Below are 27970 nucleotides of genomic sequence, written 5' to 3'. Positions count from 1 at the left end.
AAAAGCACGAATGCCGACCAGCTTTTGATAGTGTATCGATAGTGGGGAGAGAGCGCAGTAAACTGGAAAGAGAAATTAGCAAAGCGTTCCACATGAAAAAGTTGGGTGCGCATACATGTGTGAGTGAACCTTCGGTTCATATCACTGATAAATAACTTCAATTTCTAAATTTGTCATGTTAATCCACGTGTTGTTGCCTTTGTCGGGAAGGGGTGTGACTCCGCTTTTGTGTACGTGTATAACTTTTGTTGATAAATGACTACGAACCTTGTTATTATTCTTGGGTGTATACGCATGCGTGGCGGAGATTTGTGGAATGTTTTCACAATAAACTTCAGTTGTAATTCCAGCGTTGTCCTGTCCGTTTCTACTTACTTGTGCTCGCGTCCGTACCTGCTGGAAACCATTACATGTTCACCATGCACCAACTGGCCCGGCAATCTACTCTACTAAAACGTTTACAAAACTGCTTCAGATTCCACTTTTGTCGTTCGCCGTTACGGAATCTTCACGTTCGCTACCACGGAACGCCGTCACACCTGGTAAGCGTAAGAGTACGGCCGTGACGCCAGTATCGGAGCAAGAAGGCCCTGTGTTGTTAACACACAACGTTGTGAGGGTCAATTAGGCAGGTCCAAATTCCGCTTGAGAACTGTGGTCAAGATCTTAAAAATTAAATTATGGGGTTTAACGTGCCAAAACCACTTTCTGATTATGAGGCACGCCGTAGTGGAGGACTCCGGAAATTTCGACCACCTGGGGTTCTTTAACGTACACCTAAATCTAAGTACATGGGTGTTTTCGCATTTCGCCCCCATCGAAATGCGGCCGCCACGGCCGGGATTCGATCCCGTGACCTCTACCTCAGCAGCCCAACACCATAGCCACTGAGCAACGACGGCGGGTATTCAAGGCCTTCTGTAGGCAGCAATGCCAGCATGGACAGAGACGGGAGGATTGCTAGGCTTATTGCCAGGCCAACGTAAGCATTTTTCAAAGGATGTATCTCTCCCTCCCTCCCTCCCTCCCTCCCTCCCTCCCTCCCTCCCTCTCTCTTGTATCAAGAAGAGCGAATAAGGAGACATGACAAGTGACTTTTTACTTGGTTTGAACATGGCATTCCATATTTCACCGAAACGACAGATTACGTTATCACTTACGAGAGCTGAGCATCTAGAGATTCATTTAGTTTTTATAGTGGAGGGAGGAATTTGACGAGGTAGAACTTATTTATCTTTGATTGATTGATTGATTAACTGATTGACTGATTGATTGACTGATTTCATCGTGGGGCTTAACGTCCCAAAGCAACACTGGGGCGACAAGAGACGCCGTAGTGAATGACTCCGGATTAATTTTGACCGCATAGGGTTCTTTATCGTGCATATAAATCTAAGTAGACGAACTTGTTTGCATTCCACCCCCATCGACGTGCGGCCGCCGTGGCTGGTGATCGAACCCGCGGCCTCGTGCTCAGCAGCAGAACGTCATAGCTACTGCGTCAGCACGGCGGGTAATAAGGAGTTAAGAAACTGCTGGATTATCTCTAGCTAATACGCGGAACCGCAACAACGACCATTATAGTGGACGTTGAAATCTTATGTGGCTATATGTATACGCGGGTTTGTGTTATACAGACAGACAGAAAGGCGCGGCCACGTGAAAACCGGACGAGACGAGAGGCGATGAGAATTCCGTGAGAAGTACAGCGACAGGAAGGGACGACTACAGCGTCTCCGTGGGCTATCCGGCTATGCGACGGCTACAACGTCTTCGTGACAAAGACGCAGGTCGTAGTCTGCTGCGAGAACCAAGTTCAAGCATGAAAGGGAAGAGTCCAAAAATGGGTGCAAGCGCTGTGTCGGTGATATGTACAACATTCACTCAACATGAAATGATGGCTGAAGCAGAGTGTACGAAGTCACAGCCTAGGATAAGTCCGTATAAATGGGGTGGCGAACGCAATCGACGAAATCACGAACAGTACGCTGTCCGTCGGAGTGAATGAATAAACTATTATCGCCGTGCAACATAGGTCCACGATAACGCGTTTTCACTTTGCGGAGCACAAATCACAACGCAGAACAGAAAAGACGGCAACGGTTGGGGAAGAGAAATGTGAACGTGTTCGTTGCGCAGGAACACCTTCAACAGTTACATAAAGCTTGTTAGCCAGACGAATAGGAGGAATTTACGATCTTTTTATTTGTTTCAGAATTACTGCCAGCCTTCATAGAAGACCTAGGCAGAAGTGGGACGTACGTAGTAAAAGAGCAAAAATGCATAACGGGAAAAAGAAACACTTTGGCAGAAGAAGTTCCCTTTGGCAGCAGCGAGCGCCCACACTTACGCTGTGGTTACCATACAGGTTTCCACGGATATTGAAATACCGGAGCTTCTTCGTCCACTGTCGTCGCTGGACCTGCGACGCATCGTCGCACGTGGCCAGCCGCGTTCCTGACGTGTCATCTGGTTCAGATCACATTCGGGAAGCGTAAGTGCCATTGGCTGCCTGACGGACGCGGAAACTACAAGAGCTGCTACTGGCTCCTAGCTTCACTTCGACAGCAGCGGCAGCAGCGAGCGCCCACACTTACGCTGTGATTACTACACAGGTTGGTGCATTAGATCCTGTCTCCAGCATACATGTTGCTGCTGCTGCCTAAAAGCGAAAAGTGTGCATGTCTGTTGTCTCTTGCCGTCATGCCTCCGGAAATTGCGAAATTCGTCAAGGATTTGAGACAGGAAATGCGTGAAATGCGATCTTCACTTGAAAAAGAGCCACGGAAAGAATTTAAACAACTGAAGTTGTCTTTCGACTTCTTCAGCCAGCAGTTCGACGCCATAGCTATGCGCTGCAACCAAATTGAAAAAGAACACTCTGCACTAAAGAAAGAAAATGGCGCACTGACTTCTCGGTGTGAATCGCTCACACAGCTCGCGCGTAGCTCAGATCAAAGGATAAAAAGTCTCGAACAGTGTTCTAGAAATAAGAACATCGAGCTGGAAGGTATACCGCCCACAGAAAATGAAAGCGTTACAGACTTTGTAAAGCAAATCGTGGTTGCTTGCGAAGGAGACATTAGGGAAGATGACATTGAAATGTGTCCCCGCGTGAGCAGGAATGATAGTGGGTGCCCAAACATAGTTGTGCAGTTCCGGGCACGTGCCAAACGTGATGCACTTCTTGCAAAAGCGCGCAAAAAGCAAATCCTCGCCGCTGACCTTGGTCTCTCGGGTAATTCACCCGTCTACGTTAATGAACACTTGTTTCCGGTCTTCAAAAAGCTTCTTGGAACAACGGTTGCCAAAAAGAAGGGAGAAAAATGGAAGTACGCATGGATGAAGGAAGGCAAAATACTCGCAAGGAAAACTGACACATCGAATGCGCTCCACGTGACTTGCCCTAGGGACTTAGATAAGATACAATAATCAACATTTAGGATTCTAGCTGTCACCCCTCTCATAAAACATGGATGTGTGTGACGTTGCTCTGGCACCGTCCGCAGTAACAGATCTTTACTCGGCGAAGGGTAAACCCTTATTTTTTCACCTGAGCACCCTGTCCGCCAGAAACAAGCAGGATGAACTACATGCGTTATTTTCTTGCTTTGGTTTTTCATCTGAAGTCATCATACTTACTGAAACCTGGTATCAGAACGAATGTGACATACTTAGTCTTTCCGGCTGTCATACCTATTATCTGAACCGCTCTGAAAAGAAAGGTGGGGTTGTGTTACTGTTGATTAATGATTTATTTGATGGTGACGTAATATCGACCATACATTTTAAGTAACACTGATTTCAAAATTTTAACCGTTGTCTCTGACAATAGCGTTTTCTCCGTATGGTATCACCCGCCAACTGGCTGCACATCGACCTTTGTTGAATTCTTAGATGAGCTCTTGAGCTTGGCAAATGAAAATACCTACAACACAGTTCTAGGTGGCGATGTAAGCATTAACATGCTACAAGAATCAGTAACCCAATGTGAGTTCGTAACACTGCTAGAGCCAAATGGCTGTTCTAATCTAATTGCTGCACCCACGCGAATACAAAATGGCACTGCTACATTGTGAAACGTTTTCATCACTAATTTGAACGCTCATAATACTGTCTCAGGAACTATCGGTGTACAAATAAGTGACCACTTACCAATTTTCCTTTTCACTGAATCAGGTGTTGAAAACAAACCTTTGAAAAACCGACAGTCTATAATAGTTCAAGATATAAACCCATTAACGTTAGAAGACTTTCAGATGGAATTGCTGCAGACAGATTGTGGAGCAGTGTACAAATAGTCGGACCCTGATGATGGCTATCCCGCTTTTCTAAAGCTATTTAAATCTTGTTATACGAAATGCTTTAATAACAAAAAGGCTCATTCTAAAACAATCAAGGAAACCCTGGATTACTAAAAGCATATTAAAGTTGATCAAACAGAAAGATACTGTTTACAGGCACTTCTTGCAAACAAGAGATCTGGACGATTTGCGGATGTTTAAAGAATTTAGGAACAAAGTGACCGCAGTTCTTAGACAACCCAAAAAGCATCACCTTCACAATCTTTTCAACGCCTGCCTACCACTGGGGCTTCAGCTGAAATGTACAATAAACCCCTCACAATACACGAATTGAACAGAGTTCTCTCTGCTGGTAAAAAAAACGGCAACAGGTCCTGACCGTGTGCACTACACAATGCTGGCACACCTATCCCAAGCATCGGTAGGGGCACTTCTTAAATTTTTCAATAAGATATGGGAATCTGGAGTAATGCCCACAGATTGGAAAAAAGCAGTGGTAGTTCCTTTTCTAAAGCCTGGTAAACCCGCTACATCCCCTAGAAGCTATAGACCCATTGCACTAACAAGTTGCCTAGCCAAATCTTATGAGAGCATCATAAACATAAGACTCACATTCATCCTAGAAACAAGAAACCTAATAGACAAACACCAGTGCGGATACAAAAAGGGCTGTTCTACCACTGACCATCTCGTGCGACTAGAGCAAGAAATCCGTGACGCATTTCTTCACAAGCAATACTGCCTAGCGGTTTTCTTTGATTTTGAAAAGGCATATGATACCACATGGCGATACGGAATTTTGAGAGACCTGGCTGACATGGGAATTCGCGGAAGAATGCTAAATTGTCTATGCGATTTCATGTCAAACCGAACATTTCAAGTACGTCTCGGCACAACACTCTCGCACACATTCACACAAGAAAATGGCGTTCCACAAGGTTGCATTCTCAGCACGACGCTCTTCATAGTCAAAATGAACTCTGTAAATAAAGTCATCCCACCATCAGTTATGTCCTCAATATATGTCGACGATTTGCAAATAGCTTGCCGCGCCTCAAACCTACCCACCTGCGAACGACAACTACAAATAACAATAAATAATCTTACAAAATGGGCTGATAAAAATGGTTTCCGGTTCTCAACACACAAAACTGTTACAGTTCTCTTTTCGCAGAAGCGAGGGTTACACTGCACTCCAGGTCTCACTTTACATGGTACAACGCTGCCCGTCAAAGAACACTATAAATTTCTAGGCGTAACATTTGACACTAAACTGAACTTCCTGTCCCACATTAACGCAACTAAAATTAAAGCAAATAAAGCGCTAAATATCCTTAAGGTTTTATCAGGTAAGCACTGGGGATCTGACCGAACATGTCTATTACGTATATACCGTTCCCTTGTACGTAGCATCCTCGACTACGGTAGTGTAGTTTATGGAGCAGCTAGGCAGTCCTACATTAAGCGACTTGATCCGGTTCACAATCTTGGCCTACGACTGGCGAGCGGTGCCTACAGGACATCGCCTGTACAAAGTTTATACGTTGACGCTAATGAGCCTTCATTACAGCACCGCAGAGCACAACTCACACTTTGCTATGTACTAAGAATTCGGTCATCACCACAACATATATGCTACAACATCGTAACACAGTGCCAATCACGAATACACTACACAAATAAACCAAACATGATTCGGCCACTCATCTTAAGACACGAACAATATTGTCAGACCTATGATGTTCCTCCCGAAGCCCTGCAGGTTGCCGAAAGGCCAGCAAGATTGCCCCCGTGGTGCAATTTTACACAGCTGTGTGACTGGACGTTAACACATATAAATAAAAATGACATTCCACAAGAGCATATAATACAAGAGTTCCGAGCTATCCAAGAAAAATACAAAGATTACACAGAATTTTACACTGACGGCTCTAAAACACAAGAATACGTAGGTGTCGGGATCGTAACAAAAAATTGGGAAAATAGCATTCGCATAAATAATTTTTCTTCAGTCTTTACCGCCGAAGTTTATGCGATATGGTTGGCAGTTCAGAAAATTACTTCCGACAAGCAGAAGAATGCTATCATTTATACCGACTCGTTAAGTGCCCTAAGAGCCCTTAACTTAAACTCCGCGTCTGAGCCCCTGCTTGGCGATATCTTAAACATAGTATTTAACAAGAAATACGAAGGAACCATACGATTCTGCTGGGTCCCAAGCCATGTTGGGATAGCAGGGAATGAAGCTGCAGATAGAAGCGCATCCATGGCAGCGCACAAAAGCATCACACACATAACACTTCCATACAAAGACAGCATCAGAGCGGTTCGTAAGGCCCTTGCATCAAAATGGCAGCAAGACTGGAACTCATGCGTAAATAACAAGTTACATATAACTAAACCCCTGCTTCGCGAGTGGAAATCATGCACTCACCAAGAACGATTCTATGAGGTAATGTTATGCCGACTTCGAATTGGACACACGCATCTAACACACAACTTTTTACTTCGAAACGAAAGTCCACCAACATGCGAGAAATGTCACGAAACGCTCACAGTAACCCACATCATTATATCATGCCCACACACTGAAACACAGAGACAGAAACATTTCAAAAATCTGTATCACTTACATATACCTCTGCACCCTGCCTTGATATTGGGCGATGACCCACTAGTGCCATTCACTAACCTGTTCCAGTTTTTATGTGAAACCGATTATCTGCATCGACTTTAAGGTAATACAGCTATAACTACCTTAACATTAGATCTTATACTGTCCTGTGACTGGCGCAGCATGGCCTTAGTCGCCTTTGCGCCATTAAACCCGAATTAACTAACTAACTTTTCAACGCCGAAGGGGTGAAACGTAGCGACATTATCTGAAAGAGACTTAACATGCTACTGGGCAGGACAAGCACAAACCACAACCGTATTCCAGACATAACTGTAGATGGTGTATCAAGATCGGGAATATCTCTAGCTCTTTTAATTCATTTTTCACAACTTTAGCTGACAATCCTCATGATTCACGTAACTTAGATTATCTCACATATACTAACCGTGATAGCGCATTCCTGAAACTAACCAGTGCAGATGAAATTCAAAAAGCATTTCTGATGTTCCAAAACAGCAGACCCCGGGATTGCGATGACATGCAAATTGGACCAGTAAAATATGTCATACATATTATAGCTCCTTTTCTTGAGCACATCTATAATATCTGCTTTGCACAAGGCAAATTTCCTAATGCAATGCAGGAGCAATAGCGAGTGTCATGTTTAAAAGTGGCGATAACAAAAAAATGTCGAACTACAGACTAATATGTATACTTCCCGTGTTTTCAAGGTGTATAGAAAAGTTAATTACCGATAGAATGACTACGTTTTGTGATTAACATAACATACTGACAAATTCACAATTTGGATTCCGCAAAGGTCGTACGGCAGAGTTGGCAATATTAACCCAAAAATAACTAATCTTGAGTGCTATAGAAAACAAGCTTTTAGGCATGGGTGTCTTCGTTGACTTTTCTAAAGCGTTCAATAGTATTAATCACGAGACATTAATAAAGAAACTTGAACTCTATGGCTTTAGGGGAGTATTTCTAGATTTACTAAAAACATACCTACAATATCGCCGCCAGAGGGTTATCATCAACGCTCATACCTCTGACGCCATGGAAATTAACTCTGGGATTTCACTAAGAAGTACCCTTGGGTCCTTGTAGTTTTATCTTTATATTAATGACATCACAAGCATTGATGAGACCGTTAAGTTCATTATTCATGCTGACGATACTAGCTTGTTTTTTACGTCTTCTAATAATACTGAGCTGGTACCACGCTGCAATCACGTCCTTAATAAACTAAATAAAAGGAGCTCATTCAACTGACTAACCATTAATAGCGCTAAAACTAAAGCTGTGCTATTTCAAACAAAAAAATAAAAACGGCCAGAATTAACGGCGACCTCATCATGGGTACTTCTATAATTGAACTTGCTCCCTTCGTCAAGAGTTTTGGAGTTATTTGATACACACCTAACATGGAATAATCACGTTGATTTCATTTCCAAAAAGATTGCCAGAGGTGTTGACATACTAACAAGATTACGTTTCTGTTTACCACGAACCGTTAAAGTGCTAATATACAATTCGCTATTTCTATCACACATTAACTATTGCCGCCTAGTTTGGGGTAGTACCACCACAATTAACATTGCTAAGGTTTTGACATTGCAAAAAAAAAAAAGCTGTTCGTGCAATTGTAACACACCGCGCCTCGCTCACACAGAACCGCTTTCCAGCAGCCCTCGAATAAGCACCATAAATTTTATCTACAATGATTTACTGTTTAAGCGATATATAGGAAGCAAAAAACAAATCAACAATTTGATTCAGGAAATATCTAACCTCAGAGAAAATACTAACGTTTACCATACACGGCATACTGAAACATCTATGGTGCACTAACACGAATCACCTACGGTGCACAGTCACTGAATTACAGACTACCATCATTACTTAACTCACTTGATAATGCTATGTGATTTATTTCTGTATCATTTTCATTTTGTCAAATTATATTTGTTGCTTCGGATTGCTGCTTCACATTCCTGTATCGTGAAACATGTTTGTTTTTGTATAATCACTGAGTGCCAAATATTTTTAGTAGATCTGCACAACTTATTAAACTGAATCGTGAACTATGCTTGTAAGTGCTATTTTTGTATTAATAATCGCTGTAATGCCAAATCTTTTTCTTTTTTTTTACATAGATTTGTACAACTTATAAGTACCATTATTTAGAGGGAACTATGGGAACTTTGTCAAGACGCACTCTTTTGGCCCTTTTCCACATGTTCCTGACATTGTGTAATCATGATGTCGAATAAATCCGTCCGTCCGTTGGTCGGTCGGTCAGTCGGTCTTGCTGACCAACACTCGGAAAACTAACTGTTGCAGTTTTTGGAGGGGAAAACTGCTTCTTATCGGTCATCGTTATCGGTCGTTGTTAAACTGCCTGGCTGCCTGGCTGGCTGGCTGGCTGGGTTAAAGTTTTCCCTTCCAAAAACTGGAACAGTTAGTTTTCCGAGTCAGCAAGATGTGAAATGGGACGAAGCGGTGGTGGTAGGGCGAAGGAGAACAACTTCTGGCCGAACGGGAACTACGAGGTAGATTCAGGGCAGCTGGACGAGACGAATAAGAACGCTGCTGAGGGAACGAGTATGGTCCGGGATAATAGGTATCGGTTCGACGGGTACGGTATCTCTCATACTCGCCTTCGCCTCGTTTTTCATCCTGCTGGCGACGGCGGCAGGAGCGAAATATATGGCCGCGTATACCACAGCAGAACCAACCGGACGAAGTCGATGCCATTGATGGTATGTAGGATGGCACAGCAAGCGCCCTGGTGCCCATCGAAGCCAAGTGTCCATATAGGTAAATCCAGTAGGCACAGAGGTCACGGCAGAGGTCGGTAGCGAAGCAGCATCCACATACGTTGGTGTCGGGCGCGCTACCGGAGCAACAGGCGTTGTAGGTGTGGTCATCGCTGTCAACTCTTGCTTCACGACCTTGAACAAGGCGAAGGTTAAGGGTGGGACGCAGGCAGGAGGACGCCTCTATTCTTGTACTTGAAGGCCTTTGCGGATGTTGTTACGAATGAGGGCACGTAAATCGAATTGGGGAGAACCTGATGATCGCTACGGTCTTTGTGAAGACGAAGAGACTACAGCTCGTCTAATCACTGACACGTGGAAGTGGTCTTGGACACCAGCCGGATTTTGCACTATTAGGGCGTTTAACACGATGGAGCCGGCTTCCGTCATGCTAGGGCTCGTACGTACGGCGGCACAAAGCCAGGTCCTCTATGTACGAGGTGTAGGACTCGTGCGGAAGTTGGAGGTGCGTGTCCAGCTTCTGTTTGGTGACTTCCGCATGACCAGATGAGGAAGCGAAGATTTTCCGTAGCTTGGTGGTGAACGTTGACCTATCCTCGATGTCCATTTCCTGGTTGACATGGCACGTCTTTCACAACACCGGTCTGATAAAATGCAACGTAGGTCGATTTCTGTGGGTCGGTTCACTGTTTAAAAGAAAACACGTGGTCGTAGTTGCCAAGCCATGCATCAACCTCGTCATCGCGAAGACCCGGAAGGACAGGGGAAGGGCTCGTCACAGTACGAGAGGACACCACAAGTGGAGTCGAAGGAGTTGGAGGGCTATAGGCGCCAGGAGAACCGGGGTTTGAAGTGCCCGTCGTTTTAGGGGTGGCCGCGGGCGCAGGCAGCGACCAGAACGAAGCTCCAGGGAGAACGGGAACGCGAGAGGACGTCGCGATGTTGTCGTAGTACCTCCCCCACTTATGAGATGGAGGCCGACCGGGTCTTGTCTTGTCTCCCAAACACTGGCGCATACCTACCGCTATGGCTCGCAAGATGGAGTGGTCTACACAGACGCAGCCATACACCCTCGCGGCGACCTCATGACTGCGGTGGTAGCTGATCACAACGGAGGACTGATAGAACATACAACAATCATGGCTGGCCGAGTGGTGGAAGCGGAGGAAACCGCGATTGCCATGGCCATGCATGCGGACGCGAATACCGTCATCAGCGACAGCAAGCAGGCCATCGGCAATTTCGTCCGTGGTCGAATTTGCAAAGAGGCGTACCATGTCCTCACACGACGCCCACTAAGCGGCTTGAAAACCCTCGTGTGGACCCCCGCTCACGCGGCTGTGCCCGGCAACGCGTCGGCTCACAGTTTGGCTCGAGATCTCGCGCGCCGAGCCTCGTCCGCGGATGCGGACGGCGTGAATGAGGAGGAGAGACACGAGGAACCCTGCGAGACTTATTATGAAATAGCCCATTGGTATCGCTTGAGGCGTCGCGCGCTCCCACCACCGGCCAAGCAACTCGACAAAACGCAAGCGGTCGCGTTTCGGCGACTTCAGACAAATACATACCCACACCCAAAATACATTAACAAAATCACAGGGGGCAGGGAAAGCGACAAATGTAGGCTCTGTTCAGAAACAGGAACACTCACACACATAATGTGGGAATTCACCTCGCTCCCGTTCTCTCATCCCCCCGTCAGCAGCGAGACTGACTGGACAGCCTGGCTCAGTTCCGGGGACGTCGACCGACAACTTGAACTGGTGGACTGGGCGGAAAAGGCCAAGCAGGCCCAGGGCCTTACTTGAGCCCTAACACTCAGCCACATCCCTCTTTACCCTTCCCCCTTTCAATAAAGTTTATCACCACCACCTACTATGGGGGATTGACCAAGAAGCTGGCGGTTTCCCGTACATTTTGAATTAAAGCAAAACTAGATTTGAATAGTAGAGCGTGGGACTAAAGAAATGTAATTTAGAAGTTTAATGAAAGTATTGTCAAGAATTTTGATGAAATAAGTCAACATGAAGAAATGAAATGATAGAAATAATTGATCATTTTAGAAATTCAGCAAGATACTCTTTCTGTCTCTCTAATAAAATTGTAAACTGAAAGAAAAGCATTCCTGTCGCTGGATCCCAGTGAAGGCACCTCAAAAGAAAGAATGGTTGGCGAGGTTAGCGATGGCCCAAGTTTGCGAAATAAGTTTCCTAAGAGTTTTCTTTGTCTAGAAAATCGGCGGCACGAGAGATAGTAATGATCGATAGATTCAGGTGCATTGCACAAAGAACATAGAGGGGACATAGCGAGACCAAACCTATGTGACTAAAAATTTAGAGGCGTCATACGACATCTCTATTTTGTAAAGGAAACTTTCAGTTGCCTTGAAGGACACCGATTATTATTCCATGGGAAGCCAAGGTGGTGGAATTCAGAAGACCGTGTTAGCATGGATATTGCAGAATTTTGCGATATAGAGAAATTTCTGTACCTAGCCGCGGTGACATAAGCTGATGTCGTCAAAAGAGATATGATAAGGCCATTGAGGGATGCTCGTGTGAGTGAATCAGCCTTTTCGTTCAAGTGAAACCTACGATGTCCCGGTACCCAAATCAAACATACTTTGCGTAAGTACGGATGTACAATAGAATAATATGCTCGTTGAATTCTTGAATTTGAAGATGCAGTAAATGATGTGCACAATAACGGCTAATGGGTCATTTTGGGGAAGCTTTCGTAATGCTGATATAATCACTAATAATTCTGCCTGAAATATGGGTGTCGGGAAGGCGAAGGGAGTGAGACCATTGAAGAGATTCAGAGAAGATCCCCATTCTTGCCTTCTCATTGCACACAGAAGCGTCAGTAGCTATTACATTGTCAGCTGCAGTGGTTAGCTGATGTATGTGGCCGTGTAAGATATTAATCAATTTTCTGCTTGGTAATAGTTTAGCATGATTTGGAAATATGTCCTCGAACTCAATTTTGACGTCTGGTAAGGCGTCATTTGAATGGCAAACTTGGCGCAAGGACACATCCAATTTTTGTAACTGTGCTTGCACAAATATTATCTGACGTCTGTGTAATCTCTACCACGATACTTCAAAAAACTCAGACGGTTCAATGGTAAATACATATTGCGTACGTCTTTTTAAAAAGTCAAAGTTTTAAAAGTTTCTGAGCTGTAAGCATGCGTAATCCGCAATCTAGGGTGGATATATGAGCTTCATGATACAAAACAGTGTTGGCAACAAATCTAGGTAGCCCAAGACATAATCGTAGAGTATCCCTTTCTAAAAGTATGAGAGGTTTAGTTTTGTAGGCGGGACCACCGGAAAATAATACGCAGCTGAATTCGAATATAGGCCAAACATACATCTTATATATCATTAGTAAGGTATTCCTGCGTAGTCCAGAGCGACGGTGGCTGAGCCGGCAGAGCATAGCTATACGGCATGTTTTGCTTTTGTTTTAATATGTTCAATGTGACTGCGCAAGGTGAGCTTGTCATCGTAAATAACACCAAGGTACTTGACTGCGTCAACTTGAGGAATGATTTTCTGTCGGTATTCTAAAGATATGTGCACCTGTGCAGTTAACGGAAATACTAATGGCGCACTTTTGCTAATATTTAACGACATACGTAACCCCTCTAGCCATGTCTGCAGCGTTTTTAATTCTGCACTGACTGATGTAGTGAATGTATGTTATTTGCGGATGTGAAAAATGCGATATCGTCCGTATAAGCATAAACATGTACTTCCGGACACAAAGGAATTGTACTTAGCAAAACGTTAAATAAGATGGGGGAAAAAACGGCCCTGTGGTACACTTGTCGGCGGCTCGTGTTTAGACGTCGAAATACCGTGTTGATAACAATAAAACTCTCTATCCATCATAAATTCATAGATCCAAGTGGTTATATACTTCGGGAAATTCGTGGACCTCGGAAGCTTATTGAATAGAATACAATATTCCACAGAGTCGTATGCTTTTGCTACATGCGTCACCAAAGCTGCGTACTCTCGTTTGCGGCGAGCAAGTTTAGTGCGGCTCTCCAAATCTACATGGGCACACCATATGGAGTGGCCGAGACGAAATCCAATCTGACAAGGATTGAGAAAGGTATCATCCTGCATAAAATTTGTTTCCGTGGATTACACGAAAAGTACTGCAACTTAAACGAAAACTAAAAAGGCTAAAGCGACGGCATGCCCTTTGCACTGAAATCCAGAACATTCAAGAGGCCTTAAATCGGGCTGTATTCAAGGCTAAGCTACGGTATTTTCAATATACCCTGCCTACCTTTATACGCAGTGCACCAGAAAAATTTTGGAACCATCTAGCTAGCACAAAGAAACCAATTGACTGCATTGTGCACAATGGTGTGACATTTACTGAAAAGCGATGTATAGCGGAACATTTTAATCAATTTTTTCACAGCGTATTTTTGAGTGTCTCGAACCATGTACCCTTCAGCCGTACCCCTTGTTGTGTTGACCGTGCTGTTATATCAACGACCGGTGTGGTTTCTATGCTGCTAAATTTAAAAATGAAATCATCACCAGGATTGAATAACATCCCAAGTGCCTTTTTGCGCCGCTATACAGAAATGGTTGCACGTTTTCTAGTGCGCATTTTTAGTATCTTTATCTTCCGCCACCCTTCCCAAAGACTGGCGATCGGCTCGGGTTGTACCGGTGCTTAAGAAAGGCGAAGCGACAATAATAACGAACTATCGACCGATTTCCCTTACTTCATCTTGCTGCAAACTATTTTAACATATTATAGCTAATCATATAAAAGAATTCTTAAGTGACAACAGCATCCTCGCACCGGTACAGCATGGCTTTAGGAAGGGGTTTTCTACCGTCACTCAGTTAGCTTCAGTCATCCACAGCTTTGCTAGTATTCTTGATAAACCTGGTCAGATCGGTGTTGTATTTCTGGATTACAGAAAAGCATTTAATCTTGTTAGTCACCATAAACTAATTGAGAAGCTAGAAAGCATAAAACTGCCGCCATACTTAATTAGCTGGATCTCTGCATACCTAACTAAGCACACACAATTCGTCAGCATAAGCGACTGCCCTTCAGATTAAGTGCCAGTTACTTCCGGTGTTCCTCAAGGAAGCGTGCTTGGCCCCTTGTTATTTTTAATATATATTAATGATATTGTAGAAGTAATCGCTCACCCCGTTCAATTAAGATTGTTTGCTGATGATTGTGTTTTATTTAATAAAATTAAATACCACGAAGATAAAGTCCTCTTAAGTTCTACCTTTCAGAGCATTCATTCCTGGTGCCAGCAGTGGATCATGGAGCTCAACATTAATAAAACAGTTTCTATGAGAATTACTAAAAAAAAGCACCATTTACCGTTTACTTATGATCTTGCATCTCAACCCTTATCCGAAGTCCAGGAATATAGGTACCTGGTGGTTATCATAAGGCACGATCTTTCCTGGACTAAACATATCTCTGATACATGTGCTTCAGCTTTAAGAAAACTTGGCCTGCTCAGGCATAAATTAAAAATGGCACCTCCGGAAACCAAGCTGTTGGCTTACAACTCTATTATAAGGCCTACACTAGAACATGCGGCAATTGTTTGGGACCCGTACACGAAACGCAACATCGATGCATTAGAAAAAATTCAGCGAAACGCTGTGCGCTTGATATTTTCTAAATACCGTCCTACTGACTCTCCCTCAAACTTAATGAAAATGAATAATATACAAACACTAAAATTGCGAAGGAAAATTCAAAGGATTAAGTCCCTCTATCTGCTTCAGAATAATCGGCTATCTCTTAATCCGCAGCAATACATACCACTAAAAGAGCGATTAACAAGGCACCGGCACGCCAAGTCATTAACTCCGTATTTTGCCAGGACCAACACCTTTAAATATTCCTTCTTTCCTCGCACAATAACCGAATGGAATAACTTGCCTATATCGCTTCTTATTAACACTGACAGCATTGAATGCATTGACAGCTGAACATGCGACAGTTGAAAAGTGTTGTTTGCTTCTTTTTATCTTGTTTTGTTGCAGTGTTTCTGAAATAGTTTATTTTTATTTTCCTACCATCATTCCAATGTAATTAATTGTTGTTATTTCTGTTTTGATACTCGTGTATTCTTGCATTTCCTTGTTGTTGTTGTCTTTTTCTGTACTTCTGCCCCTCCTGCAAGGGCCACTACAAGGCCTGCAGTATTTTCTAAATAAAAATAAATAAAAATATGGCCGGGAACAACCCTTTCTATTAATTTGACGACATTGGAAGTAAGAGAAATTGGTCTTCTGTTGTCTAGGTCAAGTCCAGCTGCTTTTTCCTTCAACAGTGGAATAATTTTAGCTACTCTCCACTCTCTTGGAACTCAGGAATTTTTATAGGGAAATTTATAGTACTTAGCAGCTCCTGAGGCGCATAATCAAAGAAAACTTTTAGCATTCCTGCTGTAATGCCATCTGGACCTGGGGCTGACACCGGTAACGATCTAATAATGCCTTCAAGCTCTGTCGCTGTTACTTTAACAAAGTCATTTCCCGAGGGAGGTTTCTTTAGTCCTATCGGCAAGTTATGCTTGAAACGTCGCGCAAGTCCTTGAGTAATTTTCTCAAGGGACTCTGATAATTATCTATTTATTTATTTATTTTATTTTATTTATTACATACCTGCATCGCCCATGCGGGCATTACAGCAGGGGGGATTACATTTTAAAGGAAGAAACAACTGATCACATACATAAGGCGCGATAATTGTTTTCAATATTAACAATGTCAGGCGAAAGACCATTTCATTCTCTTATAGATCGAACAGAAAAAGATCACCTAAAGACGTCACCGTTGAAAGAAAACTCGCGGACTTTCAGCGCATGGTCGCGTCTGAACGACGTATAAGTAGGCGACTTTATATATCTGTCTCTATCAATCCCTGTTTTTGAATAATAAATAAACAGCGTGGAAAAAATTCGACCTCAGATTCTTTTTGCCGGTCTTTTAATGCTTGCCACGATAATTTAATTTTACTTTCTGTCATACTTAATTTTCTACTGTAGTTATTAAGAACAAACCTCGCTGCTCTATTCTGCACTCTTTCAAGCTGTTCCGCGAGATCAGCCGTGTACGGATCCCAACAAATACAACCGCAATCAAGTAAACTACGAACATAAGTGAAATACAATTGCTCTTTTAATTGATTTGGTAATTGACTGAAGTTACGGCGGAGGAATCCCAATGAACGTATTGCCTTATTCTTAATATGCGTAATGTGCCTGTTCCATCCTAAGTCACGTTATTCAAATTCCTAAATATTTGTATTCGTCAAGCTTCTTTAATGCCATATTACTCAAGGTATAAGTGCATGACTGAAATGCGCGCTTCCTTGAAAAGGTGACGTGAACACATTTTTGAACATTTAGTGACATTTCCCACGTATTGCACCATGTCCTTATAAGGTCTAAATCAGTCTGTAATGATGAAATGTCACTTGCGTTATCTCTGACTCTATAAATGACACAGTAATCCGTAAACATTCTAAATGAAGACGTAAGGTCACTTTCAATATCATTAATAAAGAATAGAAATAAAGGGGGACCCAAAACTGATCCCTATAGGACACGTAAGGTAACTGGAACGTATACAGAAGAAAAACCGTTGAGCACCACAGACTGCTCTCTTGCACGAAGATATTCGGCAATCCAAGCTATGACACTGTTATCCAATTTGTAGGCCCTAAGTTTTGAGATTAGAAGATCATGTGCAACCGCATCGAAGGCTTTTTTGAAATGTATAAATATGCTGTCTATTATTTTGGTTTTGTCTATTGCCGAGGCCAGATCATGTTTATCTGAGTCTGTTTTGCCGCGCGATTGGAAGCTGGCAAGGATCGAGGCGGAACGAGAGGTTCGGTTGAGAACTACAGACCCGTGTCTTTAACAAGTATCACATGCAAGTTAATGGAACACATAATTTATACTTCAATCATGTCGCATTTAGTTAAGCACAAGATTCTAAGCTCTAGTCAACATGGTTTTCGACAAGGCTTTTCATGCTCTACACAGTTAGTATAATTCTTTCATGATCTGGCCTCGGCAATAGACAAAACCAAAATAATAGACAGCATATTTATACATTTCAAAAAAGCCTTCGATGCGGTTGCACATGATCTCCTAATCTCAAAACTTAGGGCCTACAAATTGGATAACAGTGTCATAGCTTGGATTGCCGAATATCTTCGTGCAAGAGAGCAGTCTGTGGTGCTCAACGGTTTTTCTTCTGTATACGTTCCAGTTACCTTACGTGTCCTATAGGGATCAGTTTTGGGTCCCCCTTTATTTCTATTCTTTATTAATGATATTGAAAGTGACCTTACGTCTTCATTTAGAATGTTTACGGATTACTGTGTCATTTATAGAGTCAGAGATAACGCAAGTGACATTTCATCATTACAGACTGATTTAGACCTTATAAGGACATGGTGCGATACGTGGGAAATGTCACTAAATGTTCAAAAATGTGTTCACGTCACCTTTTCAAGGAAGCGCGCATTTCATAAACACTTTGTAAATAACCGAGAAAAGTAAAACACAATATTCCAGAACAGTTTTTAAGAATCACTGCCGGAATATTATCAGGATCACAAGCGATCGTCGGCTTCATCTCCTGCAGTAATTTACGCAAACCTTCTACACCAAACATAACCTCAGGCATTTGTTTAATCACCATTTGGCAGATCAGATTAACAGTGCGAGAACGCTTTGGTCTAAACACTGACAAGAAAAAAATTGCTAAAGTGTTTCACTTTGTCTTCATCAGCATCAATTATGGTTTCAGAGCTCTTTAAGAGGGGAATAGAATTGTTTTCTTTACCGTTACACCTAACAAATTTTCAGAACATGTTGGAATCTTTGAGCAACTTCATACCAAGGTTTTCGAAATAAGTATGAGAGAGAGAGAGAGAAACAACTTTATTTTGCCACTGCAGGGTAGGAAGTTAGGGCAGGTAGGCCTAGTGTGGCTCCCAGGTGGGGGCGACGTCTTGGGCCCAAGAAACGAGTGCGAGTTGTGTTTTCTTGTCTTGCCTTGTCAGCAGCTGGTTCCAACCCTCTTCGGAGGGAACTGGCAGTAATGATCGTGGGGGAGGGTTACCCTCGCATCCCCAGAGAATGTGTGCCCGAGTGGCGAACACTCCATGGTCGCACTTAGTGCAGACGGGGTCATAATCCCCTCCAGTGATTAAATAAAGTCTAGAATGACTGAGTATTGAATCGGTCTGCAGTCTGCGAAGCATGGTGGCTTGCGCTCGTTCGAGGTCGGGGTGGGGATGCGGGTACACGCGTCTCGTCTCCTTATAGAAGTTTGTAATTTCAGCGTAGGATTTGGGGGCCTCTGCGAGCGCATCTGGGTTCGAGGGGCCGGCCGCCCGGTTAGTTAGGCCTCGGGCTAAACGGTCGACCCCTTCGTTCCCAGAGTTCCCCGCGTGAGCAGGTACCCACACTAAGCTTATAGTTCTGTCGAGAGTGCAACCGCGGAGGATGTGTGCGGCGGGGAGACAGAGTGACTTTTTTGAGAAATTTTGGATGGCTTGTTTAGAGTCACTGAGAACCGTGCTTGTGCGGGGATCCGCGATGGCTAGCGCGATCGCAACCTCTTCGGCAGCGGTGGAGGAGTGTGTGCGCACTGTAGCGGCACTGATGAGAGTGGTGGTTGGCGTCGCTACGCAGGCTACGTATGTGTTACAGTCGCATTTCGCCGCGTCCACGTACATGGCATGTTCGTCGGCGGAGTAGGTGACGTCTAAGGCTTGTGCCTTCAGTTGGCGGCGCCTATCGTGACGGCCGGGTAGCATGTTCTTGGCCATGGGTCTGATGACTAGCCGACTGAAGACTCCAGTCGGGAGGGGAGCAGTGGGGTGGATGTCACCTGTAGGGTTGATATTAAGACGATTAAGAATGTAACGACCGTGTTCGGCGCGAGAAAGACGGTGTACCTGTGCAGTCTTGTGTGCCTCTATCAGCTCTGTGAGGGTGTTGTATACTCCAAGCTGAAGGAGACGCTGTGTGCTGGCGGACTGGGGCAGTCCCATTGCCGCCTTGTACGCCGAGCGGATGATGCTATTTACTGCCTCTTCGTCTTTGCGGCGGAGGTGGTAATAAGGGTATGTGTAGACAATCCTACTAATGAGGTAGGCTTGTGTGAGGCGGCAGAGGTCGGTCTCCCGCATTCCCCTGCGGCGAGTGGCAATGCGGCGGATTAGGCCGTTGATTTGGTGGGCTGTGGTTCGGAGGCGTTGGATGGCTTCCGAGTTCTGCGTGTTGTTCTGAACCAGCATGCCTAACACGCGGATGGTCTGTACGGGGTCTATGGGGTGGGTGGCAATGTGAAGCGTGATTGGCTCTTGAGGGTCGGGGACGGGTCGGCGAACACGTCTGTCTCGTATAACTAACAGTTCAGACTTGGTGGGCGAACAAACGAGACCGTTTGCCTGTACGTAAGTGTGGACGGTGTCGATTGCCTGTTGAAGTGAATCTTGTATCTCCCCGTCCGAGCCAGTGTTTGTCCAGAGGGTAATATCGTCGGCGTATATTGAGTGCTTAATGTGGGGTATGGTGTCGAGAAGTGTGGGAAGGCCCCGCATAGTAATGTTGAATAGGAACGGGGACAAAACAGCTCCCTGTGGTGTTCCCTGGGTGCCCATGGTGACTTTGTCACTGCAGAGGTCTCCAATGTGGAGTTCAGCAGTGCGGTTGTAAAGAAAGTTGGCAATGTAGTTGTAGGTGCGAGTGCCTACATTCATCTGTGAGAGGTTGGTCAGTATAGAAGCGTGCGACACGTTGTCGAACGCTTTACTGACGTCGAGGCCGAGAATGGTGCGTGTCGCCCGGATGGGACCCGGGTCGAGTATGTCGTGTTGTATCTGCCACATGATGTCTTGGGCAGAGAGTCCAGCCCGGAACCCAAACATCGTGGGGGGGAGGAGATTCTCCTTGTCTGCGTGAGTGTGGAGTCTGTTCAGAACTACGTGCTCCATAACCTTCCCCAGGCAAGACGTGAGCGAGATGGGCCGCAGGTTGCCTATATCGAGTCGTTTGCCTGGTTTGGGTATGAAGATTACCTTGGCATGCTTCCAGGAGTCTGGAAGGCGACCTTCATGCCAGTGGTGGTTGAAAAGGTCCGCAAGTGCTGCGACCGACTGGTCGTCCAGGTTGCGGAGCATTTTGTTGGTAATATGGTCATCGCCGGCGGCCGCAGTGGTCTTGATGCGGTTGAGAGCGGCGCGGACTTCCGACGCCGTGATGTCTCTGTCCATGTCTGGGTTCTGGGAGCCTTTGTAATTTAAGGGGGTGGGAATGTCGGTGGAGGTGTTTATGTATTTGTCTTTCAAGGTAGCGAGGAGTTCCTGGTTCGTGCCTGGAAACGCGTGTATGACGCGGTTGAGATTCTTTTGTGATGCTGACTTGGTGTGGGTCGGATCAAGCAAGTGCTTGAGCAGAAACCATGTGTTCTTGCATCCCAACTGCCCATCGAGTCGGTCGCAAGTCTGATACCACTGTTCCTGACTAAGTTTGGTGGAATAGGCTTCGATCTCTCGTTCTAGGCGAGCGAGGCGAAGCTTGAGAGGGCGGTTGTGTTTGCGTCGGAGCCAGCGAGCGTGGAGGCTGCGCTGGGCCTCCCACATATGCATGAGTTTAGCATCTGGGGTGGGGCCACCCTCCTCCTGCGTGACTGTGGAGGTGGCGTTGGCTGCGTCGCGGAGCAGAGTATCTGTCCATGTGTTGAGGTCGTCTATGGGGCTTTGCGGACGCTGAGTTCGTACGTACCGGAAAGCATCCCAGTTGGTGTGTTTGAATGTGCGGCGAGGGCCCTTGCTGTGTGTGGCTGTGAACGTAGTGCTGAGAACATAGTGATCGCTACCTATGTTCATACCGAGATTGTCCCAGCGCGCATCTGGGATGTTGCGGGCGAAAGTGAGGTCGGGGCAGCTGTCTTTCGTGATGCTGTTACCGATACGGGTGGGCCGTTCGGGGTCGAGGAGGAGCGTCAGAGCCAGTGTCTGGGCAGTGTCCCAAACCTTGGCTCCTTTACGACCGCAGGCTCTGCTGGGGTAGCCCCACTCGGCGTGTGGTGCGTTAAAGTCACCCACTATAAGTAGCATCTCGTTCCGCGCGATCGCACACGCCTTGCGGAGGAGAGTGGCTACATTAGTGCTCTTGTCACTTGGGGGGCTGTACACGTTTAAGATGTTGAGTGGGGATTCGGTTCGGCTGTTTGGAAGGACCTGCACGAAAGTGTGTGGGACTTCGGGGTAGTCAAGATCGAGTTGATTGGCGGTGAGGTTGCGGTGTACAAGGATGGCGGTGCTCGGGCGGAGATCCGGCGCCACCGATTGGTTGTAAGCAGTATAGCTGGCTAGTTTTGTGTCGGTGTATGTTTCCTGGAGGGCTATAATGTGGGGTGTAAATGGCTGGGCCTGCAGGGTATACTCCAAGGCTCTCCGCTTTGCCTTGAAGCCCCTGCAGTTCCACTGCCATACTGTGATGGGCGCGCTAGCCATCGCGTTTCCTGTAGGGTTCGGGACGCTGCGGAAACGCTACGTCGGTTTTGATAATACCGCCAGCAGACGCACGCGCGGCTGCACTCTCGGTAGAGGGAAGCGCACCAGGCGACTGAGTGGGCTTTGATGTCGTGAGGGCGTCAGTTTGCGGAGGGCCCGCGAGGTGGTCGAGGCGTGCGGTTAGGGTTTGAATATTGGTTGCCATTTTAGTGCAGCCTTCAATGAGCTGGTCGATAGTGGGGGTCAGCCGTTTTAGGACGTCCTCTATTTTAGATAAGCGGGCGTCAAAAGTTTCGAATTTTGCGTCAAGGTCAGAGGTAGAGGAGGGGGGGAGGTGCCTTGCGCTTATTGCACTTGGGCTGGTCGGTGTCCATGTTGGGGTCATTGGTGGAGTCGGAGGTGGGAGCGCGAGCCACCTGCTGCGGCCGCGGTTGTGGGTGCGCCTGTGCAGACTCAAGGCTATGAATTTTAGCATTTGCCTGTGCTAACTGTAGCTGTAGTTGCTTAACCATTTCTGCCAGTTCCCTTACCTGGGGGTCGGGCAGTTGGCTTGTGGCTGGTGGAGGGCTCTTCCACGCGACCTGTTTGGTGGACTTGGTATCCGGCCCGACCTGGGAGGTTGCCCGGGAGTCCCGAGAGCGCGATGGGGAGCGGCTAGGGCTGTTGTGACTGGAGCCGCTGCTTCGCAGTGGTGGGAAAGCGTCATTTCCTGGGGGTCGTTGTTGGCGGTCGCGGCTCTGAGAGCGAGTCTGATGGCCACGTGACAAGGTGCCGGGGTCAGTTTCAGTGTCCGTGGAGGATTTGGAAGATTTAGCTCGGCTGGTTGGCACGAAACGGTATTTACAGCTTCTACTGCCGGTGGGATGTGGGCCTTTGCATACGATGCACGTGGCTTGACAAGTGGGTGGTTGGCCGACTCGTTGAGGTTCGTGGGCCACACCGCAGCGGCGGCAAATGGGTTGGCGCGGTTGTGGGCACACATCTGTTCTGTGACCTAGCTTGCGACAGTTGAAACAAGCCTCCGGGCGCCCCTTGTAAGGGAAGACCTCGAAAGTGAAGCCCAAATACCGCATGTATCGGGGCAGCTTGGTGTTGGCAAACGTGACGACAAAGTGTCGTGTCTGGCCCATACGCCGCGCAGCAACGATAGGGATGTCGGGATTGCGAGCCCGAAGCTCGGCGAAGATTTCGGCGTCGCTTTCATAGCTGTAAGCCCGGTACAGAATCCCTCGCACGGAGTTGTCTGGGGCTGGGGCGTAGGCGGCAACAGGGACTTCTGTGGTGTCGATGGTGATGGCGCGGACCTTGGCGTATGACACTGCACGAGCACTGTCAGGCCTGCTCACTGTCACTGTGTTGTTAGTGGGGTGCATTCTAACCTGGTCGGCAGTAACTGCCAGGCGTTGGTCGACGTTGGCTGCTGCGTAAATGGCAACAGCCAGCCGGGCGGGGCCGACGGTGTGGAGGTTGAGTGTGCCCTGCGGGCGAAGGACTATCTTGAGGTCGTCCGAGGGCAGGCGGGGAAGCGGGCGCTTTCTGGTTGGCGGTGGAGGGCGGCCGCGTTGCCGCGCATTCGGGGCAGACAGCGTCGTGGCCGGCGTCTGGGCTCCGGCAGGTTGTTGTTCAGGCGGAGATGGGCGTCGGTAGCGGCGTTGCATCTCGAACGCCGTCCATGTGCCGTCGGATAACTCCGCGGCGGTGATATCGGAGCCTTCTACGGTGTAAGGCATCTTCCATGCGGCGTTGGGCGCGGCAGGGTGCGGCGTCACCACCGCAGCTTGGTATGGGAGAGTCCGCTTCAAAAAGGTGGTCGGTGGGAAACGGCGAGAAGGCCGCTTCCCATATGACTCCCGACGATAGCGACCCGGGCAAGGGCGGTCGGTGAAGGTCGCGTCGTCTCGGTGGTTACGGAGCGCGCTGACGACACGTCCGTTCACCTCGGCTGTCTCGGAGCGAGTCCGAAATAAGTATGCTTGGCCTGCTCCGCAAGACCCTGAAAACTTTTTTTCGAACATTTCAGTTCTAACCAAGTATTCTGGGACTTCGCTCTCCGAAACTTGAGGTAAGCGCTCCTAATTTTTTGTATTAGTGTGCGCAGCTGATAATTAAACCAAGGCTTATACTTTGACCGTTTAGATGAGATAACATGAGTAGGAACAAATGTATCGCGTAATTCAAGAAGCTTGTCTTTAAACAGCTTCCATAACTCTTCAATGCTCAATTCATCAAGTAATGCATCAAAGGTAGGAAAATAGTACTCAAATGGCCGAAATTATAGCACCAAAATCAGCCTTCTTATACACGTAAATCTTTCTGGGTTCTTTCTTCGGCACGGACACATATTGAACGTTTATACCAGCAGTAAAAACACAATGGTCACTTAAGCCGGGAAGTACATTCACATTCGTTATAATGTTCGGAACAATACATAAGAGCAAATAAAGTATGTGGCCTGTGCCGTCGTTCCGTGACGCATCCCGAATGTAGTCTTATAAACTTTTTTAAAACAGGGTTGAAGTGCCTCAGACAGGCTGGCCAACGTTTCGACAGGTGGACCTATCTTCGTCAAAGGCGGCCTCGTCATCCTCGGCGTGTTAGTTTTAAAGGGTTAGTGCAGTGACGTCACGTGCGGGTGTTGTTGCTGGCGGCTGGTTTTAAAGAGAGAGATTACAAGAGGGAACAGGCGCTGTCGTCCGACGTCTGTGAGCCTCATTCTCAAGACGAAGGGACAAGAGCGTGAGAGTGGGCACGCGGGGAGGAAAGAAAAGAAATAGAAGCAGAAAAAAGGGGAAAAAAAAGGAGGGGGGTGCCAGGGCCGTACCAAGACACAACAAAGGGGGGGGGGAGTGAAAGAAAAAGCAAGAGAAAAATGAAATCTTTAAGAAATATGGGGGCTTGGGAGCGTGTTGGGGATGCGAACGGTTAGGAGGTAATCCGAGGGAGTCGTTGGCGGCATGTTTTTGAGGCATTAGAACGGCCGGTCAAGCAATAGGTCGAGTAATTTTGAAATAGTTAAGGTGGCGACGGGGAGTCTGCGGTGCAATGTGTGGGGAGAATGAAAGGCAGCGGCATGGTCTTTCAAGGGGCACTGACCCACGCGCTTAACGTAGGTGTCGTTACGGCGGCATCCAGAAGGCGATGGTTGAGGCGCCGAAAAAGGCATATTGACTTCGGAATGTGTTGTCGAGGGGGTTTCAAAAAAAAAAAAAGGACTAAAAAAGGGGTAAGGGGGAAGGGGGGGGCGAAATCGGTATAGCAAACAGGAGGGCGACGCGTGCAGAAGCGGGCGCGGGCAAGTGTACATGGAAGAAGGGGATCGTACACTTGGTAAAGACGTAAAATCCTGAAAGAGTACATTAAATTGAGTAGTAAGCAGGATTTTTTTTTTCCTTCTCCCCTTCTCCTCTTCCTCTCTCCCCCTCTCCCCCCCCTCTTTTCCTCCGAAATGAAAGAGTAGGTGAGGTTAAGAATTAAAGTTGGCTGGTGGCCTAATGTGTTTTGTGTATTGGTTGATGATATGAGAGTTTCAGATTTAAGTTACAGCTTTTAAAGATTCTAAGTTGCCGCGTGCCAAATTAATTCCTGTCGGGTGTAGGCAATTAAACTTGTGTATGAGGTATGATTCCGTGTACTTCCTTTCGCGAGGGGAACGGAAATTTGTTTGTAGTATATAGAGCCTTGCTTTGTCAAACATATGTCCATGTTCATTAAAGTGGCTGGCTACTGCTTTGGGTAAATTGTGTTTTGTGTCCGCGCGGTGACCATTGAGTCTTGTATTGATTTGTTGTCCGGTCTCACCCATGTATTGTTTGCTACAAGCGGCGCATTCTAGACAGTAGACTACATTGCTTGATGTGCAGGTGAAAGCCGAAGTTACTTTGTGTGTGTAATTCGACGCTGTACTTTTTACTGTAGTAGTGGATTGAATGTGTTTGCATGTAGAGCACCTGGGGCGACCACAGGGATTGGTTCCCAACTTCTTCTTTTTCTGTAGTTTGGCGTGCACAAGAACATCTTTAAAATTAGTGTTGCGTCTGTAGGCTACTCTGGGAGGGTCGGGAAAAATCTTCTTAAGTTTCTGGTTGCTGGTGAGAATCGGGTAGTATTTACTTAGGATGTTATTCACGTTTGGGAGTGCGTTTGAGAATTTAGTAGTAAGAAGAGGCGTTGTTGTTCTTGTGATCTTCGGGCGGGGCTTGAGGACCTCGGCTCGATCAAGTTTGGTTGCAGCGATGTAAGCTGTTTGAAGGTCACTGTTTGGGTGGTTCCTGTTTGATAGCGTTTCTTTAAGGTGATCGAGTCTATCTATGTAGTCTTGGTTTTCAACGCAAATGCGACGTAGTCGTGTGGCTTGGCCTTTAAAGATGCCTTGTTTGCAATGTCTGGGATGGTGGCTGGTATATTCTAGGTACTGTTGTTTGTCGAAAGGTTTCCTATACAGCGTTGTCTTTAGTTCACCATTGTCAATGTATATTGTTGTGTCCAGAAAGTTTATGCGCTCAGTTGAGGATTCTGATGTGAATTTTATTGTTGGGTGAACAGAATTTAGAAAGGATACATATTTATCTAGACTGTCTTGGCCCTGTCCCCAGATTATGAGTATGTCGTCTATGTATCGTAGGTATGTGTGGGGCTTGGTAGTGCAGCGCGATAGGAAATCTGTTTCTAGAATCCCCATAAATATGTTCGCGTAGGTTGGTGCAAAAGGCGTACCCATGCTTGTACCATGTATCTGTAGGTAGTAACTCTCTTCAAATTCGAAGTAGTTATGTGTGAGAACTAATTCAAGGAGAGACAGGTAAACTTCAGTAGAGTGTTGTGCACTGTGTTTAGACAGCGTTTGTTTTATCGAAGATAAACCATCAGGGATTGGAATGTTGGTGTACAGCGCCGTGACGTCTAGTGTTGCGAGAATTGTGTTGTGGGGTAGTGTGCCTTTAGTATTAATGTCTTCTATAATTCTCAGCAGGTGGGGCGTATCTTGTACAAATGACGGAAGTGTTTTCGGCAAGTTACCAAGGTAGTGGTTAAGGAATGTGGAGATGTTCTCTGTCGGGGTGTTGTTGTTTGATACTATCGGACGGCCTGGTATAATAGCAGTGTATAGCTCAGCGGATGGAATTTTATGAATTTTCGGAAGGAGGTAAAAACGTCCGGCAGTTTTGTTGCTTGGTTTAAGAAATTTGTATTCTGATGGTGTTATCAATTCATCAGCCAAAAGTGATTTCAGCCTGTTGGTAATTGTCACTGTATAGGACAATGTCGGATCGTTATCTAGTTTGCGGTAATGTTCTGGGTTGTTTAGTTGTCTGTAAGCCTCGTGCTTGTATTTTTCTATTGGCCAAATAACTATACTTCCACCCTTATCTGCTTCCTTAATAACAATGTCATTCCGGCAGCTCAGATTTGAAATGATGTGACTCTCCGACGCAGTTATGTTTTTAGGTCGCTTAGATGTCTTGGATTGGCTTATAATTTCTTTAGTGATAGTTTTAAGGTATATGTCAAGTTCTATGGCTTGTTCTGGTTCGGGAGTCCAAGTGGATTGGGCTCTAAGTGGTGTCGTCCCGGTGTCTGGTGTGTCTGCAAAAAAGTGTCGGATACGCATTCGTCGGGAGAATTCTGAGAGGTCCTTGTGAAGCTCGAATTCATTTATTGTGTTGTTCGTGGGGCAAAAGTTTAAGCCCTTGCTGAGTACGGCT

At 46.0% G+C, this 27970-nt stretch overlaps 1 protein-coding gene across 1 annotated transcript in view; it reads left to right on the top strand.

The window, feature by feature from the left end:
• Positions 1-357: 357 nt before the first annotated feature.
• The window catches only part of LOC135907709 (synaptotagmin-15-like), a 227025-nt gene continuing 199412 nt past the window's right edge, over positions 358-27970 (top strand). Inside the window, exons 1-2 of the mRNA XM_065439423.1 lie at positions 358-542; positions 2369-2615. The gene's annotated coding sequence lies outside the window, so the exon portion shown is untranslated. The remainder of the gene's footprint in view (positions 543-2368; positions 2616-27970) is intronic.

The sequence above is a fragment of the Dermacentor albipictus genome, chromosome 1, assembly GCF_038994185.2.
Source record: "Dermacentor albipictus isolate Rhodes 1998 colony chromosome 1, USDA_Dalb.pri_finalv2, whole genome shotgun sequence".
Lineage (NCBI taxonomy): Eukaryota > Metazoa > Arthropoda > Arachnida > Ixodida > Ixodidae > Dermacentor > Dermacentor albipictus.
This window is presented reverse-complemented; position numbering and strand designations above follow the sequence as displayed.